At 43.4% G+C, this 19,553-nt stretch overlaps 1 long non-coding RNA gene across 1 annotated transcript in view; it reads left to right on the top strand.

Annotated features, from left to right (window-relative positions):
* The window catches only part of LOC108493302, a 136,287-nt gene extending 117,284 nt beyond the window's left edge, over positions 1 to 19,003 (top strand). The window contains exon 4 of the long non-coding RNA XR_001873429.1: positions 18,935 to 19,003. This is a non-coding gene — a long non-coding RNA (uncharacterized LOC108493302). The remainder of the gene's footprint in view (positions 1 to 18,934) is intronic.
* Positions 19,004 to 19,553: the final 550 nt, after the last annotated feature.

Raw genomic sequence — 19,553 nt, 5'->3', positions numbered from 1 at the left:
GCTGAAGTCCCTGCGTGGAGTAAAGCAGCTGCCCTGAGCATGGGGCTCCGACACCTCCTTGCCCAGGAGTCCTGGTCTTTAAGGGATTCTGGACCAGGTGCTCTCCATCTCTCTGCCTTTCTTGTTGAAGATATTCTTGTTTAAATACTGACTGGTCCAGGAGACAGCTCTCTCCATCCTGCTGGACTACAGTACTGTTTCAGAGGATGATATGTACACATTCCCCTCATTTTGGGAGGGACTATGAGCTTCATGTCAGGAGAAGCCAACAGGAGACCAGAGGCTGAGAGCTACTCTCATGCCCTGGGTTGGTCTTCTGTGTCCTGCTACCCACAGCCACGCTCCAGGCAGCGAAGAGACAGAGCTGCATCTTCTCTTGCTGTGTGTAGGTTTATCTTAGCTATTCTACGCTCTTGAGACCAGATAGAGTGATACAATTTGAAGAGCACTACCTTCTCTTGCATATTTGTGAAGCTAATTCCATTTTTTTTTCTCTTTTCCTTCCCAGCTAGCATCATTCAGGAAATACAGTACTAATAATGTGTGAATAGTTTCAGGACAACTAAACCCACATTTTCAGAATCTGTATTATTCTCTCCAAAAGTAGTGATTGTTCAGGTCTTGCAGAATTAGTTCCATAAATCTGGGAAGGAATAATTTCAAACTCTCATTCAAAACAGAGCAATTGTTGGTTATAAAAAACTGATCAGAAAAATAGGATGAGACACAATTGGAAGCGCTTAGAATTTAATTAAGAAAATGTTATTTGCATTAGTGCCAGCCTCATTGATATTAACTGAAACACAACTTCATTCAGCAAGATTTTTCCTGATTCTATTGTATTTGCCAGTGGTTTTGCTTATGCAAAGAGGATGTGTTGCCTATTAAAGAGCTGTCTTTGCCTGTGTTATATTGGGAAGGGAATCCACTCAGTCTATGGGATTCATGATGTGCTCCATGTGGCTAATTGTGGGACACATGCTTGGTAAAGGGCAGGCTCTGTCCCCAAAGAGTTCCCAAGCGAAGTTAGGACCAGCTGCAGCAGGTGATGGAGAGACAAACAGGCAGCTCATGATGGGATACAAGGCAGCAGCTAAGTCAGTGCAGGGACTTTGGACAACTGCCAGTACGAAAGGCTTGGATGTATTTGGACCACAAATCACCTTGCTCCTAAGAGAACTGAGCAGCGGTAAGAGAATACGTCTATCAAGAGAGCCACAAAAATCCAGGAGACACGAAGGGAAGAGGAGCTTTGATATAAGGAGAAAATATTGTCAGGGCAATTAAACTTGGGTGAGAGCACAAGGAGAGGAAGCAGGAATACGTAGTAACGCAGGTGACTCCAACTAGCACTGATACTTCACTTTCCAATAAAATAAGACCAAGAATCTCCTTTTATTATAGGAAGACAGACTTGAAAGGATAAAAGGAAATACTTTTTCTGACAGTGCATACTGAACTTTAAGAGGGCTCTATGACACAGGGTGTTATTGGGACAAACAGTTTAGACTGAGCGTGTGATAGACATGGAATTAAGTTTACCTTTGCTGTAACTCTGGGAATGGACCATGACTTAACAAAGTGTGAATAATGGCATCTGCAGTTACAGTACATAACACTAGCAATACACGTGGCTTCAAAGCCCAGGCTGGCCAGGATGAAAGCACAAGCACTGCCAGTGCCCAGCTTCAGGGCAAGAGATAATCAGCCATGAAAGGGGCAGAGCAAGTTATCCTTACTTGCATGGTATTTAGGTGAATTAGGAAGTGTTTTGCACCTGCCCTGCAAGCATCTGCTATCATTAGCTGTAGATTTTATATTGGACCGTGTGGACAACTTCTCCTAATGCGGTAGTCCTTTTCTGTCTCTTTTTCCCCAGTCAGCTGATCTCAGGAACTTCCTGCACAGCTTCTCCCAAGTGGTTTTCTGATAACATTTTGTCAGAAGGGTGATGTGGTTGGCTATTTTATTTCTGTTGGTGTCTGATGGACAGGGTGGCTTTGTTAGATTTCTGCTTGTGACAGGAGAGGATTTCTTAGGGTATGGACCAAGGAAGTATTTTTTCTTCTGATGAACAAATTGCCAGCAGCCAAACAAAACATTTCAAAACTAAACAGGACAGACCATGTGCTGCACTTTAAGATGTTGGTCTTGTTTTGACAAGAATCTAAAGCAAATGTTAGTGCAGAGGAAAAATCAGAGAGAACAAAAAGCTGCCTCTCCAGACTGGTCAGACGTCAAGTCTGTCTGATGGACATCCCTACCTGCCTTTCATCATAGGTTCTTGAGGAGGGGGCGTTGCTCTCTGAACCCATTGGCAGGTGAATTCCTCTGTTTAGTCCATGAGTCTTGATCATACAAATCGGAGATGCACCTAATTGGATGGAAGGTAGCACTCTCTCCTCAGATCTGGTTCTCTGCTCTGTGTTTTTCCCTCTTGCTTGGCATTTCATTCTCACTGCCAGGTCACTCGTAGCTTATCTGGCCCAGCTCTCTCTCGTGCTTCAAGGCATATGACGTATACCATGTCTGCATCACCCAAATGCTGAGTGTTCTTTCACTGTGGAGCAGGGAACTACTCTGCTCTTTCTGTTGCCATAGAAGGTCCCAAGAAGTACTAAATGCCTTGTCTTCTGCCGTGGATCAACCACACTGGAATCAGCAAGATACTCAGTGACTATTGAAAGGGATATTTTAAAATTCTTCTCTCTGTTACCCCTACCACTGCTGGGGAAGGGGGCGGGCTTGCCCCTAGCCCGTGTCCTAGCTGGACTTCTCCATCCATCTGTGCCCATCCTGTCTTCAGCTCCAATGATGGGGACCTCAGGAGCCCATTTCATGCCATTCCACACACTAAGCTATTCCAGGCAAAGCTTGCACTTGGATGCCCATGGTACAGAGCCAAGGTGTTAGTAGAAGACAGCAGCAATTGCTTCCAGTGTTGGGTGACATTGACACAGTAGCAGGTGATGCTCATCCCCTCTCGTTTTCATTTGCATTGGGACCACAGGAGGGGAAGAAAAACAGTGGTAAAGGACTGAAAGAAAGGTAATGTGCAATGTCCTCAGTGGTAATGACGAGCTAGTGACCAGTGAGTTATCAGGATCCATCCCCACAAATTTGCCATCAGTCAGACTTCAGAATAATGACTTCAAACATGACTCTGATGTTTCTAAGGTCTGGAGGGTACTCAAGATGGGAAAGTAACAAAAGGCAGGCGTGTGTACAGCTATAATCAAGAATAAAAAGAGGAAATACAGAAGATGGCTTTTGTCATGGATGGGATATACTGTCTGCTCCCATCCTCCATGATATAGATGTGTGATCTTCCTTGAGGACACTTTTCATCAAGAGGGGAAAAAAACAGATGGGCTAATATTTTTTTTAGTGCTAAGAGCTGCACGATGCAGTATTTATTTAGATGAATATAAACTGCAGCAAAGCCAAGTCTGGAAGATAGGTACATTCTTGATTATAAAGATGAGAGGAAGTGGTGAGCAGTCTGGAAATAACAGAGTTAGAGAGGCTTTTTTTTGGAAGATTTCTAAAGAAATAAAGTAGTTTTCATTGTCTGACAAATTTCACTGACCTTTCAGTGGAGACAAATCTGTCTTTTTATCTTTTATTTGATCGTGTACATAGATTAGCCTTTTCAGTTATTATTTCAGCTCTTGGAAAGGCATTGCAAACCTGGCTACGATGACAAACATTTGAACTCAAAATGATCTTTTTCTTTTCCTGATATGCAAGTATTAAGCTTCATGAAATGATTGACTTCCCCACACAATGCTTCACAAGATACTGGTCTGTGTCCAGAAAGTGGCCTGCTGGCTTCTGTTCTCTGACTGTGCAGCCATTCTCTATCCTGCTCTCTGCTTTCTTCACACTATGCTTGCTGTTTTTATTATTTCATTGATATGTTTCACCTGACTATTTTTGCAGCTCTCCCTAGTTACAGCTGTTGTGCTGAGTTTAATTGCAATGCCTCAGACAGCTCACGATAGAAAAGGGCCAGAAGGGCTGTCCCCAGTTGACAATTCCAATCTCTTGCTATTACAGAGGAGCATGTCCTGTCACATCTTTCATAAATGCAACAAGCTCCATCATCAAAAAGCTTTTAAAGTAACCTTTTAACAGGTTGTCTTGCTGGAAGCCTATTCTCCACCTCTCCTCCTCCCCCCCTTGGGTGTTCTGATTATTTGTAGATCTCCCATTGTGCATTGCTTTGTTTTCACAAAGACAGATAAAGAGATGGCTTCTTAAAACCCCTCCTTTTATAAGTCTGACACGTAGTTAATTCTTTGTTGGTGGTGATTAATCTCCTGGCAGAGCATTCAGTGCAGGGTAATATGGAGCAATTAAAGCTGATGTTGATTTAGTCCCAATACCAAATCAATGCCAAGGTATATGACTTCTGGTCTGCTTTCTAATACATCAGTAAAGGCTACAGGATGAAATGTATCCTGGCATTTGAACAGAACATAACAACTACTTCAGTATCGTGGTATCTCACTACAGAAAGCTGAATTTTACCCACAGAGAGCACATTCTCATGTGTGTAACACTCTGTCTTGGGCTTTGAAAGACCATTTCCAAGCACTGTAGAGCCCAACTTTCTCTGGAGTTAGAGAAACATATGCTACATGTGCTAATGCACCATAAATCAGTGTTCACTAATACTCCATGGCTTTTCATGTCGGGAAAAATTTCTAGAAAGCAGATAAGAGAGAAGAATTTATCTGCAATCAAGGAAGGTGTAAGACACATGCTGGGAAACAGCTCCAGAAGCTCAGAACTTGCCTGACCTGTTTATGCTTTTAGGTTTTGGAAGTGCCCTGACTTTAGGCCACCATAACCTGAAATTCTTACTACTTTCTAAGGAATGACACTGATGGAATATCTGCACTGGCTTAGCATTTCAAATGTGTTCAGGTTACTGGACAGTTTCTAATTGACTAACAGAAAAATAATCAATAAAAAGAGTGTAACCAGCTACAAATATGTGTCACCAATATTATGTGTCTGAGAGGCATTCATCATATGCCATCATTTTCCAGCTTGGTGTTAAGTAAATGCCTAAACCAGGTGCGCTGGTGGCATATGATGTTTTTGTAACAAGCTCCCTAAACAGAGTAATGCTCTTGGTCTCACTGTGAAGAAGACACATGGGAACTCATCAAGAAAATACTCCCTTTTGCAAAGGCACGTCGTACATGAGCATTCACAATCAGCTATTCATTACAGATGCTTTTAGAACAGCGAATACTTGGAAAAAATGAGACACAATATCTGCTTCTGCACACAGTGACAGCACAAGAAGGGATTCCCTGTCCTGCTTGTGAAGAGGAACACACTTCCTTTTGCTGCGTGGTCCGTCACTGTAAAGGAATTTTGGACTTGACTGGACACATGCATTTTAACTGCAGAAAACCAAAAATTCAACCAGAGAAAGGATCATCAAAAAAAAAAAAAAAGTGAGTATGACTAGTCCAGGATTTTAACTAAATGACCACAACAATAGAAGATACCAAAACTGGCACATTTTTGTGGGCAGAACTAACATTTCCAGAAGAAATCCATGTTAGACTTTGGGGGATTATGTCAAACAAAAATATTTTTTTTTAGTTTTCAATTGTTGAAAGCCAAATGCAATTATATTTTTTAGGAGCTGCGTACTGAAAATTGCAACCCAACACTGGAAAACTGCTTTGCAATCAAACTAGTTTTTCTTCAGGCTCCTCAACAAAAACCTGAAAAACTTTTAAGTAAAAGCTTCAGTATAAATTTTGCCAGACTAAACTTGCAAAAAAAATCACCAGTTGAGGCTACAATTCTTGTGGCTGTTCTCAAGGTTTGAGAGCTCTTCAGACAACTGTAGCTGAGTGGTCAGTACAGGGTCACAATGTTTGAGATCATTTGCAGTCCATGCAGAATGCCTTGCAGAGGATCTCAGGGTTACAACGCAAAAGACATACTTACTATCCTATTAGAGGAAGTTTATATAACTAAGTCAACAGAAAAATACAAGCACAGAATGACTAGAAAGTCTCAAAGGATCAAGGATAAAATGAACAAAAAAATCTACCCTACCATCCACAACAGTACATATGCAGACAGTAGTGACTTACTGCATTCTTCAGGATGTAAGAACCCCAAATCCACGTATGCCAGTGCCACTGTCAGTGTGAGAAGCTGACTTCTGTACACCCTCCTTTTCTACAGCCTCCAGTGTTGTCTCCTCTCTTTGTGTTGTCCAGGGACCAAATTTCTGTTCAGCAGAGCACTTGCATCTGAGTCTTTCTGGAGATTAACAATAAATATGGCCACCAGTATTTTCATGAACACTAATGGATGCAAGCAGATACCCAGAATGAAAAAGATGCTTTGCAAAAATAAATTGCAGAACTCGGTGTAACAGGGGAACCACACTGACATGAAACTCTTCGTATTGATGCCTGGAAGTTGCTACATGGGACTCAAACAAAACCAGCCTGCACTGCCTGCCTGCCAGATGTACAGGTATGATTGAAGATCCAATTAAGCACTGTCTGAGTCTCAAAAAATCCGGTTGGGATTTCAAAGAAAGGAGATGCTCTTCTACACTCCACAAATATTTCTTGTTTCTGTGCCATAGCCTGAGAAATTGCACATGTGTTTCCTCAAAGCCTAGCATAATGTCCATGTCATTCCTACATCCTGGGATCAGTGCTAAACTTCAAACTAGATATACTTCTCTTCTTGTTACAGCACAGGATCTCGCTAAATAAGGCTCTAGAATTTTGTGTGTGGAAAGAGCCTTTAAAATCTGTGCTGATCATAACCAAAGTGAATATCTACCAGTGTCATTTTTGAGGGAGTAAACCCAACATCAGCTATCAAGAGCTGCAGAACCCCTTCTCTTGCTCCCCTTTCCTTCCCCTATGCTCTTCTTCCTCATAATAGAGAAACAGGGCTGTAGATTTATGATACATTGATGATTTTATGGAAGGTCTCTCCACCCATTCATGAGAGCTATCTCTTTCACTTCTGAGATTTTTGTGCTAAAACATTTAGCATTTCAACCAACCCAAGGCTGCTCTTTTTTTTTTTTTTTTTTTTTTTTTTTTTTTTTTTTTTTTTTTTTTTTTTTTTTGTTTGGTTTGGTTGTTTTTTTTGTTTGAGCAGTAAACTCTTTGAGTCATGGATTGTCTGTTTCTCTCTGTGTGTTTATACTGTGCCAAAGACAATGGGGCTGTTCTTGATCAGGCATCGCCATAACAAATCCAACAACAAGAGTATGGACAACCTGCTCTCATCTGCACTTTGACATGAAGATTTGTAAAATATCCACTGGATATTCCTCTATAACGTGAAACAAAACCCTTCTCCAACATCAAAAGTTAGAACATCTTTATCTGAAAAACTTCGTTTGCATGATAACATCTGCACACCATGTTCTGCTCAGAGGGAGAAGCATGTTTATGAATGCCAGTGAGGAGCTCGCTCACAGATATGAATATGAATAAGTTGTTCCACACAGGTAACTCAACTCTGATGTTGTCAGACCTGGTAACCTTGGGTACTGTTGATAGCAATCAGGCCTGTATTACACACATAATCCTGGGTACCAAGGTCATCCATGTTAACTTAGACCATCACAATGAAGCATGATGGGTTTTCAGTGATTGTGGGGTCACTGGCCAGAGTTACAGAGATCCAGTCAAAGGAAGATAAAAGACTACAGGCCTCTGAGAAGGCTGGGATCACCATGAGAGACGTTAGGAGCATTTGCTACAGAAAAATGTCATAAATCTGAGGTAATTACTTTGCTATATTTGACAAAACTTTCCTTTAAAACAAAACTATCTGTTACAAAGGGCATTTGCAGTAGATGGTGAAGGATCTCAGGTGCTTCTGTTTTGAGGAAGCAGGTGACATGTCAGTCAGTGGTCCCTCATTGTCACTGATATCTCTCATTCCACTAAGCATCAGTCCTGATTTGTCTCTCCCCAAATGACACAGTGGCTAGATTTAGATGGTGAGCACACATCTTATCTATCATAAGTGCTATAAATAGTTGTCATATCCACATACAGTATCCTGCTGGGCTATTTACAGCATGATCCGAAGCCCCTTGAAGCCAATGAAAAGGATGCCATTTACCTTAAAGGGCTTTGGATCAGCTCCTATAAACTTCACTTCTAGAGTATGTGACTACACTCTCCCAGGCCTACAGATATGTGCATGGTGAACCACAGACTGTAACAGGCTTCCATTAGGACCTACTGTATTTTCTGGCTAGGAGTAAATGATCTTAATTGGAGAGAGGAGAAGAAAAAGCACAGGATGGAGGCAAACAGGACAGAAGGAGTACATCTTCTGCTTGGGTACTTTTTCCTGCCTATGATAAGGGAAAGATTAGACAGACATTAAAATGGAAGAGGCCAAGGTAAGAGCAGGTTAGGAGGTACCTGGTGAGAGACAACAAGCTTTGTGGCTTGAAGTCTGTTGTCTACACTGAGATGCCCTGAGTGAGACTATTTTTTTGCCTAGTACTTGTTGTCGTGTCTTCTACCTCAAAATGGGAACAGCGAGTCCTGAGAGGGTGTCTGCTCTCAGTCCTTCTGCCCGGTAGATATACCACCAGAATCAGGTTGTGTAAACTTCCTTCAGCAAAACTCTTGCAACAGGTAACATTATGCTTTCTATAGCAGCAGGGAGAAAGGACAGAAAAAATGTCCCAGCTTGGACCACTGGGTGATGGGCACTTCTGTCACTCCTCTTCCAGCCCTGGTTTACTCATATACTCTATTATAACCAGTCAGTGAAATCAGCATTGTACCTGTGCAGTGACCAAGGACCCTACTAACCCAGTAAGATCCTTTATTTGGTGCTATAAAAACACAATGAAAGGATAGTCCAAGCTTAAAGAAAATTGCAATCTAAATATAAATAAAAGGCAGCACTTCAGGGAGAATGTGTAAAAAATGAGACTGTTTTGGCCAGCACACTAGACCATAGCTCTCATCTTTATTCAACACCCTGTAGGCAAAGGGAGGGTTAGTATGACTGATACGAAGGAGGGAATAAGGAATATTTTCCCTGCTTTTCTTAGCATGCATCAATGAAAAAACAGAGATGAACATGCTGCAAAAATCTTCTTTCCTCTGTAACTCAGTGTTTTGAAGCAAATGGGGACACTTTTCATAACCCAGCCGCAGTAGGCAGGAACGAGGCAGATGATAACAAGGAAACCAACATCAGTGCCATGGTCCACATCTCAGCATGGAACTGCAGGCAGGCAGAAGGGGCAAATGAAGTCTTGTTGGTGGAACCAGGGGGCTGTGGAGATCCTCAGTGTTGTGCTCATCCCTCTCAGGTGCAGGAAGAGAAGCTCAAGGTGGACAAGGAGACCCCCACCTCCTTCCTGCAGGCAGCACGTGCGTCCAGGTGGAGGTGCCTCTGCAGGTGTGTGTGGACTCAACCTCATCAGGTCCAGCTTCAAGTCTATGGGCTGGAAACCACCTGACGTTCATAATTACCCTTTCACAGTCTCTAAATTCTGTGCTGGGGAGAGGAAGAAAGGGATTAGGAAAAGGCAGCAAGGAAAGTGGGGATGGCTGAGGCTGTGGACAGCAGTGCCAAGTCAGGAGAGCCAGAAATTTTAACTTCAAGTTGTAGCAAGAGATGACTGATGAAACCCAGAATGAACCAGAGAGAGCTGGAACCAGCTGCAGGTGGAAAGGACATGTAACAGGGTGAACAGCCTGCCTCTCCAGGCAGAAGCAAAAGCTGGCAGCAAAAAAAAATCATGAAAGGCAGTGCAAGAGGTCAAGAAAAGAGGGTAGGAAGAAGGAGTGGAGGGAAGGGATACAGGTGGTGCTGGCTGCTGTGGAGAAGGTTGTATGAACTCCTTCCCCCAGGTCTGGCAAACCTGCCACAATCTGAATTGGTTTGTGCTCCGAAGCAAGAGGGTTAACTTCTTTTTGTTGTAATCTTAGCTAGACGAACTGCAGATATTATTATTCCCACAAGTATCTGACAAAAGATATATTGTGGAGCAGCTGGAGTAGAGCTTTGGAAGTGCATGATATTAATGCTTTTATTGAGGACTCAGCAGAGTTTAGGTCTTTTCGTGCTAATCTCTCCTGCAAATGAGACAAGACAGACTACAGAAGAGTGAACAAATAAAAACGTATGATACAGTTGAAGACTGTGCCTCAGCAATCAGAAGGTAGGTAGCTGGAAAAATCCCTTGTTGCCAATGTCCCCATTTATCCCTGTCCACGGAGAGGAGACAGAACCATGATTCATCATCAGCCTTTCTTTTTTGTGCCAAAAAGTGGCTGCAGATACCTAATTTCTATGAGTAGGACTTTTCAGGAAATGGAAGACAGCCCAAACATCTTGGATAAAACCAAGCCAATCCTGAGGCACTGTACTCAGTAGCAGTTCTGGAGAACATCACCTTTTGTTTCTGCAGAACTATGAACTCGGAGTCTTTGCTGATGTTCCTGAACCCCTGCAACCAAAAGGGAGAGGGGGATGACTTATTACCACATGAGATGTAGTTCACTGCCTCTAATAATGTAGAAGTGACTTGTTTGTCAGCCAAATGAAAATAAAGAAAAAATCATCACCAAATATTTTGGTTTCGATAGAAACAAGTCTCTTTGTTGCTAAAATATTTTTAAAATTTAGCCCAGTCACCAGAAATCTTTAAGTCAACTGAAAGTATACTATGGCAATGAGTGACTGCCACCTGAAGCTGACATCTTGACCAACTCCCAGATCTGGGCTTGCATTCCCAAACATTCATCACAGCAGTGATTGGCTGTCTTGGACTTCTTCTAATGGGGCTCAAGTTTGCAAAATTAATGAGTTCCTCCCTGGATTAGAACTTATATCTCAGCTGACTCCTCTTCCGATCCTGGCATGATCTAAGCACCAAGCCAGAAAAGTAGACCCTTGCTATATTAGCAAAACTTAAATTGCTCCAACAAGAGGTAAAACAGAAGTGCCAACTTTGATACTCCTTATCTCTGTGGCTGCTTGACAAGGGAGAGACCCCAGTTCACTGTTACCTGGTCCCATAGGACATCCCATTTCCTCAGCAATGAGCTATTCACAAAAAAAGATTTCACCATTCCAGAAGCTGCTGGAGGATCATTTGCGTCCTCCATCCTGCTGTCTGCCTTTAGGCTTTCATTGTGTTATTTTTGCATGCATGGTCCAGAGTTTCTCTGATCTTCCTTGTGCAACTCTCAGAGAGTGTGCTTGAAACCCAAGTCCTAGAGGAAGACTTAATGATAAGGTTTAAAACGTTCTTTTCTTTTAACTTCAGCTCCTCCTCCCCACATTATTTGCTCTAGGCCTACTCTGGGCCGACATTATGTTGGACAATGCAAAGGCAGGGAGCAGAGGCAGGGTAGTCACCAAATACAGCCTCAATTACATGGCAATGGCTCCTCGCCAAATTTTCATGAAAGACAGGTCTTCCATTGACATCACCAAGAGTTTTTTCATGGATCACCAGATATAGTTGCAACCTCAAGTTTTACTCTGTCTCATGAGACCCATTCCAGCTACAAACAATTCTGCCTTTAGTGGCTATGCCATGATAATACACACATTAAAAAACATCCAGGTACAGCTGATTTGGTAGCAAAGGTGTACATATATCTCCATGTGTACAGCCCTAGGTAGCAGATCTCTGCTTAGCATAGCAATTATGGGAAGATAGAAAACAAACAAGCAAAGAAAAATAGTGCTGAACAGTGTTTAAAGGAACTAGTATAAACCTGTCAAAGCAGTTAAATCACCTGATGGTCTATTAAAGTGGATAGAGGTGTAAATAAGTGGATAGAGGTGTAGAGCAGATAAAGGTAGTTTATTTTTAATGATGCAGTCTCCCCTCCCCTCCCCTCTCCTCCTTTCTTTGATTTTTTGTTAGTTTCAACACTTGGAAAATGCCTCTGGATTCCCTAAAGTTGCCAGTATTTGGGGTATGACATATTTTCATGTTTCTTTCAGAAAGCAAAATATTCTACTTCTAGGATGAGCAAAACATTCTGGATGCAATCCCATGTGCCAAGGTATGCAATCAGAGGGGACAGTAACACATCCTTAGTCTGTCCAAAAGGTCTTCTTTTTATGCTAGCTGCAGTCTGCTCCAGGAATCCTGGTTTGCCTTTCTGCTCTCACAACTTCCAGGGTAAAGACTCTGAGATTAGCTCAGTTGGTTAGAGCACAGTGCTAATAACACCAAGGTCTTGGGTTTGATCCCTGTATGGGCCATTCACTTAAGAGCTGGATTTCATGATCCTTGTGGGTCCCTTCCAACTCAGAATATTCTGTGATTCTGACCCTCACTCCTTCCCATGCAGCCTTCTTCCCTTTTTAGTGCTGGCAAGTACAACTATGCTTACTACAAGTGCCGAAGTTGGCTGCCTAACGCCACATGGCACCTTGATAGGTTTCATTTCAGGTGCCGGATGAATGAACTCACATACAGCAGGCTTTACTCTGCTTAATTTTCATGTGCTTTTATAATAAATTGGAAAAGAATAGCTTTGCTCAGATGACTCGGGAAACCAGTAGTGAGACGGAGAATCTCTCATCACATATGAGCTAAGTGTGGTTTCATGACCACCCTGAGCCAAAGTCCAGCTTTTGCCAAAATGTGTAAAATTGTTCTGTCCCTGTCCGTGAGTTCCCATCCCTTCATCTGTGCCAGGTCTAAGGCTCATGCATGGGATAAATCCAGCACATAAGGCCGATCCAGATAAATTCTCCACTCAGCAGAAAACAGCAAAAAGAGGGAAGAGTTCCCTCATCTGTCTGAATCCCCTGATCTGTCTGACTGCTTGACCACATGATAACTAAGGAGCACAGGTGGTGAGTTGGGAACACATGATGCAGGGCTGAGTCACTCCTTTCAGATGCAGTACAATTGCCTTAAGCCAATGATGAAAACAGAGAGAAAATTAAAAATATCTTTTTCATCTAGGAATCAAAAGTCTATCCATTTGTCATCATTAGAATGTCTCATGTCTTTACAATACTTACGACAAAGCTAAAGGATGGGACTCATGTCTGCTCATTTATCCAGCTAGTTTAAGCTAGTTACTCAGATTCCTCTGATCAGTGGAGAGAGAAGCTTCCAAAGCAGGATGTATCTCATATAAAGATGGGGGTCTGAGACATCTGGAGATCAGAGTCATAGAATGATTTAGATTGGAACAGGCCTTAAAGACCAACTATCCAACTCCTCTGCAATCAACAGAGACTCCTTTCACTCGATCAGGTTGCTCCAAGCCCTGTTCAACCTAACCATGACCACTTCCAGTGATGGGGCATCCACAACTTCTCTGGGGAATTGGTTTCAGTATCTTGCCACCCTCATCATAAAGAATTTCTTCCTTATATCCAATCTTATTCAACCAGGGGATTGGGCCCTGCCAACATGGGTTTACAAACAGTAGGTCCTGCTTGACCAACCTGATTTCCTTCTGTGACAAAGTGATCCACTTAGCAGATGAGGGTGTTGTATATCTAGGCTTCAGTAGAGTGTTTGACACCATCTCTCACAACATTATTCTGGAGAAACTATCTGCTTATGGCTTGGACGGGTGTACTCTTCATTGGGTTAAAAACTGGCAGGATGAATGGGCTCAGTGAATGGTGGTGAACGGACTTGAATCCAGCTGGCAGCTGGTCACTAGTGGTGTTCCCCAGGGCTCAGTATTAGGTCTGGTCCTGTTTAATATCTTTATTGATGATCTGGACAGGGGGGTTGAGTGCGTCCTCAGTAAGTTCACAGATGATATCAAGTTAGGTGAGAATGTTGATCTGCCGGAGGACAGGAAAGCTCTACAGAGAGATCTTGGCAGACTGGATCAACAGGCTGAGGACAACTGCATGGGGTTTACTACAGCAAAGTTCTGGGTCCTGCACTTGGGTCGCAGCAACTCCATGCAGTGCTACAGACTGCTACAAGAGTGGCTTGAGAGCTGCTTATCAGAAAGGGACTTGGGGGTGTTGGTTGACAGCTGGCTTGATATGAGCCAGCACTGTGCCCAGGTGGCCAAGAAGGCCAATGGCATTCTGTCATGTATCAGAAATAGGGTGGCCAGCAGAACTAGAGATGTGATTGTCCCTCTGTACTTGGGAATAGTGAGGTTGTACCTCAAGTACTGTGTCCAGTTCTGGGCCCCTCACTCCAAACAACCATTGAGGTGCTGAAGTACGTCCAGAGAAGGGTAACGGAACTGGTGAAGGGTCTAGAAAATACGCCCTATGAGGAGCAGCTGAGAGAGCTGGGGTTGTTTAGTCTGGAGAAGAGGAGATTTGGGGGGAGCTTCTCACTCTCTACAACTACCTGAAAAGTTGTAGGGAGGTGGAGGTCAGTCTCTTCTGCTATGTCTCAAGTAAAAGGGCAAGAGGAAATTGCACCAGAGGAGGTTCAGATTAGATATTAGAACATATTTTTTCACTGTAAGAATGGTTAGGCATTGCAGTAAGTTGCCCAGAGAGGTGGTGGAGTCACTGTCTCTGGAAGTGCTCAAGAGGCGACTGGATGTGGCACTTGGGGATACAGTTTAGGGGTGATAATGGTGGCATTTGGTTGATGGTTGGACTAGATGATCTTGAAGGTCTCTTACAACCTTGATGATACTGCGAATTTACTGTCTTTCACTTCTAAATTGTTACTCTTTTTCCTGTCACTACAGGTCCTGGTAAAAAAATCTTTCTTACCAGCTTCCTTTAAGTATTGAAAGGCAACATTAAGGTCTTCCTGGAGTCTTCTTTCTGTAGGCTGAACAAACCCAACTCTCTCAGCCTTTCTGTGTAGAAGAATTGCTCCAACTCTTTGATAATTTCTGTGCCCCTCCTCTGGACCTGCTCTAACAGCTTAGATACTCTTTACTATAAATTCCAGCTCCACCTCCAGGACATCTGCATTTCACATTCCATCTTGTTTTTGACTTGAGTCTGGCTCAGAAATTTTTACTCTCTGGGGACCAGGCTGAACAGCGCAGGCATGCTCCACACTGATATATATCCGGTGTATGCCTGTTCCCTTCCACCCCTTCTCCCCTCCTGCAGTGGCACTGCACCTGCCCAGGTCTGACATTTTTCAGTCAGCTTTGGCTCAGACTTGTAAGGCCAGCAGCAGGTTCACATCATAGTCATCACCCCAACAAGAATATGATATCATAAATGGCAGCTTTGTGGTTTCCTTCTTTTTGTCTGCAGCACAATAAGCAGGAACAAGTGCCGGGCATTTGGCACCCCAGCTTGCTTTCTGAGCTCTGCCTGGGCAAATCAGATAGAAGTGTATCCTCTCAGAAAGCAAATTATTTGGGAGGGTAGAGGGAAGAGACATTATTTAATTAATAATTTTTTTACAGACCTTTTCCCTCCGGAAGTCCTTTTCTGCTATCTTAGGGCAAGGTCTAAGAGTGTTTAACTTAAAAGATCTGGTATGGAGATTTTGATCATAAAGACTTAATTAAATGAGGTGTTTGGGGAGTTTAATATTACATCTTTGCTGATGACTGGCTGATTGTTTTACTTGCCTTTGATCAACTGTGTGAGTGGAGGGTCATCCCAATCACCACGGGCCTACAGTATCCGTCATCACCCCTCAGTCCTATTTGTCTTGCGTGTGTATGCAGAAGGCCTGCTTTTGATGAACTGTGAAAAGAAAGATGAACTGTTGTAATGAAAACATTCCCTCCCCAAGATCCTCTTTAGACAACATTCAATTGGTTTGACCTTGTCCCCTCTTGCGGAGGACGGTAATGATTCCTGCAGATGGCTGGGTCATTCCTTGGACACTTGGGAGCAAGGGAGCTGGATTCTCCATCTGTGTTAGCTCTACAGCTATGCAGGCTGCAGCTGGGAAATGCAAGAGTAGGATGGGTAGAGCAGCATGGGCAGACATACCTGAGGTAGCTGACATCCTGCCAGCTGAAATCCTCATAGACATTCTGGTGTGGCTATTTATACTTGAGGGACCTCACCTAGGCTTGTTTTGCTCATGGCACATGCATGAACTAGCTAGACAGAGAGAGATGGATCCCTTAGGCCTGCAGTTTCCTCTCTGAGGCAAAGGCATAGCCTGAGGCAAGACATTCAAGATGCCAGCTTGGCTTCATTGCCCTGTTGCAATATTTGCAGGGCAGCAAATATTAGTAAATGGTCTGTTAGCTGAGCTAGTGGCCTCCTCCTTAAACCCCTCTTGCTCCCAGAGAAGCAGCCTTCTTTGATTATGTCACATTTAGAATAGTGACATAAAAGCTGATGATGAGCACAACCTTCATGTTCATCCTCACACTTTTAGGGAAATGACATCCCTGGACCAGCCCCTGGGAGATGGGCCTGTCCCTCTGTCAGCTAAAAAGATGACTGTGTTGGAAATGTTTACCCATTTGTCTCCAGGGTAGGAGAACAGAAAGACTTTCCAGTACTTTTACTGCTTAGTAAGAGACAGTAGAAAGAAATAGCTCTGTGTATTAGAAGGATTGAACAATATTTGGAAACTAAACTGCTACCATCATAGTTAGAGGCATTAAAGGGCACATGAACTTTTGTATGAACACTTAGTAATGGCCTGTGTACGGTCTGAAAAGTTGGCAAGCGTAAGCAAAGAAGAGAAAGGATGAACAGGGAAAAGAGAGTACACCAGAGTGATGGGACTTGTCTTATGTCACACACCCAGTCCTCAAAACCAGACACCAAACAATCCCAGTTGGTGTCCTATTTGTGAGACCACTGAGTCTACTCTGGTGGCCCTGGAAATACTTGATTTTAGAAGTGGTCAGTCTCCTCTTCCGCCTGAATAGTCCGAGGATGTCATGACACATCAAGTTCTCACAGCTTCATAAACTGGTCCACAGTCAAACCCACTTTAAGGCAGTTTACCTTTTTTAAAGTGCACTTATCCCATCCTTCTGTGGCTGCTCCAAAAGGAGCTGCAGTTACTTTATCGACATAAATCTTGCCTGTGGAAATATGCACAAATAAATTGTATGCCTACTGGACTAATCTTTCTGGTTTCCTCATACTTCCTCCATTTCAGGAGTTTCACGAAGATGCACTTATTGTGTGCCTCAGTTACAAGACACCCTGACACTTGAGCGCAGGCCAGATACTGACCGTTCTTGCTTTGTCATGCTTCAGTGAAGCAAAAATGCCACCCTTTCTCTAGGAAATAACACTGACACCAGCATCTTGGTACCTACAATAAGAAGCTTTTTGCCAGATGCTGCTATCTGCAGCTCAGAGTGGTAAGGGTGGGATTTTCTGCCTACCTCTGCAGCACAGGATTATATAGGCATGACTCATTTAATCAGTTTAATCATGTTTCCTTCCATTTGGGGTGCCTCAGATATTACTCCCTGGGCTGGCCTCGCTTTCTATTGACCTCTGCCAGAGGCACACGACAATTTAGTCTCCTGGAGGACTGCAGCCCTGTCATTTACGTGAAGTCAAGGGCTCTATACTGGGGTATTCCAGTTTGACTGGTCCCAGTGTGATATGACAGCAGCCAGAATGCTTTATTCTTGTAACCACCCCATGGCTTGCTTCATAGTGCATTAAGTGCTACAATCCTCCATAAATGTACTGGCTGAAGAGTGCTTCCTGCTGAGGTGTGCAGATTTAGCTACATTCATTCAAGCAGAATTCCTCAACAACCTTAAAAATTGTTGTTTAGTCTCAGCAAGATCTGCAGTACTAGATGTGCAGCCGGCAGGAGTGGCAGTCAAGGAAAGATCTGGCTTGGGATTCCCCTGCAGGATTTTCTCCAGATAAAGAACCCTACCCAAACACCATTGTATAAGAGAAGAGGAAGTCCCTCCAACTGGCATCTGAAGCAGTGCAATGAGGCTAAAACCCTGAGTTAGATTCATGAGACAGCTGTGTGTGTCACAGCAGTTTATGGTGCGTGTGGCAACAGGCACTGGGAGATTACTTGCTCCAGTAACTTGGGCTGGGTGTTCAGGACCCAAAGTAAATACAAGAGCCACAGAATTGTACAAAAGCTTAATACCCTTTATTCATAAAACATTTTTCATTCAGTGGCATTTTAAAGCATTAGTACATCCTGTATACATGGAGCAGAGAGCGACGCTGAACTCAGTAACCTTTGCCCCAAGCAGCCGTAGGAAGAACAACCAGGAGTTTATAGAGAGCCTGCACCCCAGCTGCACAAGATGCACCCTGCTCTGACCCTGTCCCTGTCCCATGTGAATGGCTCCTGGCCATCTGGGATCCAGGTGATCTGTGCTCCCTGAGACAACTTGGGCACACAATGTGACTTGCAGTCACATCAGCTGCATTTGTGAGCTCATACATAGGAAGTAGGTGTCTGAGTCTTACTTGGAGGAATAACCCCAACTATAAAAATAAGTGAGTGCTTTGGCACCCCATCAAAGATCCCTCCAGATACACAAATGCAAAAAAACCTTAACACTGATTGTGATCACCAAAATTATTTGACTTATTTCATTGGACAACACATGAAGACTGCAATCCTGCTGCCTAGGGCACACACCTATCTGTCCTGCTAAGTATTTCTAAAGCATCTGATGGCATTGTTAGTCCAGCCCTGACTTGGTGCCAGCATTAGACTAGTCAGCAGGACTGCTTTCTCCTCCCTTGGTGCATGTCAGCAGATACGTTCAGGAGACACACACACATTCCAAGTATTGGGCTACTGACTGGTGGATTTAAAAATCTGAGCAACTAGCAAATCCATGGAAAAACAAGCACTTTTGAAAGCTATGAAAATTCAAATGCATTGCTGACCTTCAAAGCTTTGCAGACTAAAGAGAAAAATATCCATCCATTTCTAGATTTTTGTGAAATTAGAAATTGCATGCCTCTGCACTCCCAGATGAATGTCAAATCTTGCACCTCATCAGCATCTATCATCATTCCTACTTAGAAATGGGTCTGTTGCAAATGAAGTGGAAGGTCGAAGGAGCTTGCTGGCCCTTGGCTGATGTGTGCATCTCAAATTTAAATTCCAGAAGAGTCACAGAAGAGGACAAAAGGGCGAAGAAGTGCAACAGAAAGGCACTGAACTCACAAACAGGGGAGAGTTGCTCTCTGTGGGTATGTCTGAAATGTCTTCTAATTCTAAATTAGCCAATGGTACTTGTGTTGGCTTAGCTGCATGGGAGATTTCTGCCCAGCAGTCCCTGGCTTGTTGCACTGAAGATGAGTTCCAACCTCTCCGGAGAGCAGCATCATGGGTGGCTACAACCTGGGGATCCCTAGGCCACCACTGCCATCCAAGCCTCTGCTCCTCCTGTGCTGGCCCATGACAGGGCACCCCTCCAGACAAACACCAGTTGCATAATGTTCCGTCATAAAAAATGGACAGGATTACAGAAAAGGAAGGGATGAAAATACAGGCCCAATGAATCTGCTGAAAAAAGGCAGCTTCTTTGTCAGGTCTTAAGGCACCCTGCTTGCCTCACGGTGTTTATATCTGTGAGGGCATGTGCACTATTGTTTTACACAGGCCTAATATATGCATGGCAGTGTGCCCTTGGCTTTTT

The sequence above is a fragment of the Lepidothrix coronata genome, unplaced genomic scaffold (genome assembly GCF_001604755.1).
Source record: "Lepidothrix coronata isolate B3197 unplaced genomic scaffold, Lepidothrix_coronata-1.0 Scaffold16, whole genome shotgun sequence".
Taxonomy (NCBI): domain Eukaryota; kingdom Metazoa; phylum Chordata; class Aves; order Passeriformes; family Pipridae; genus Lepidothrix; species Lepidothrix coronata.
Note: the sequence above shows the minus strand (reverse complement) of the source record. Positions and strands in the feature narration are given on the sequence as shown.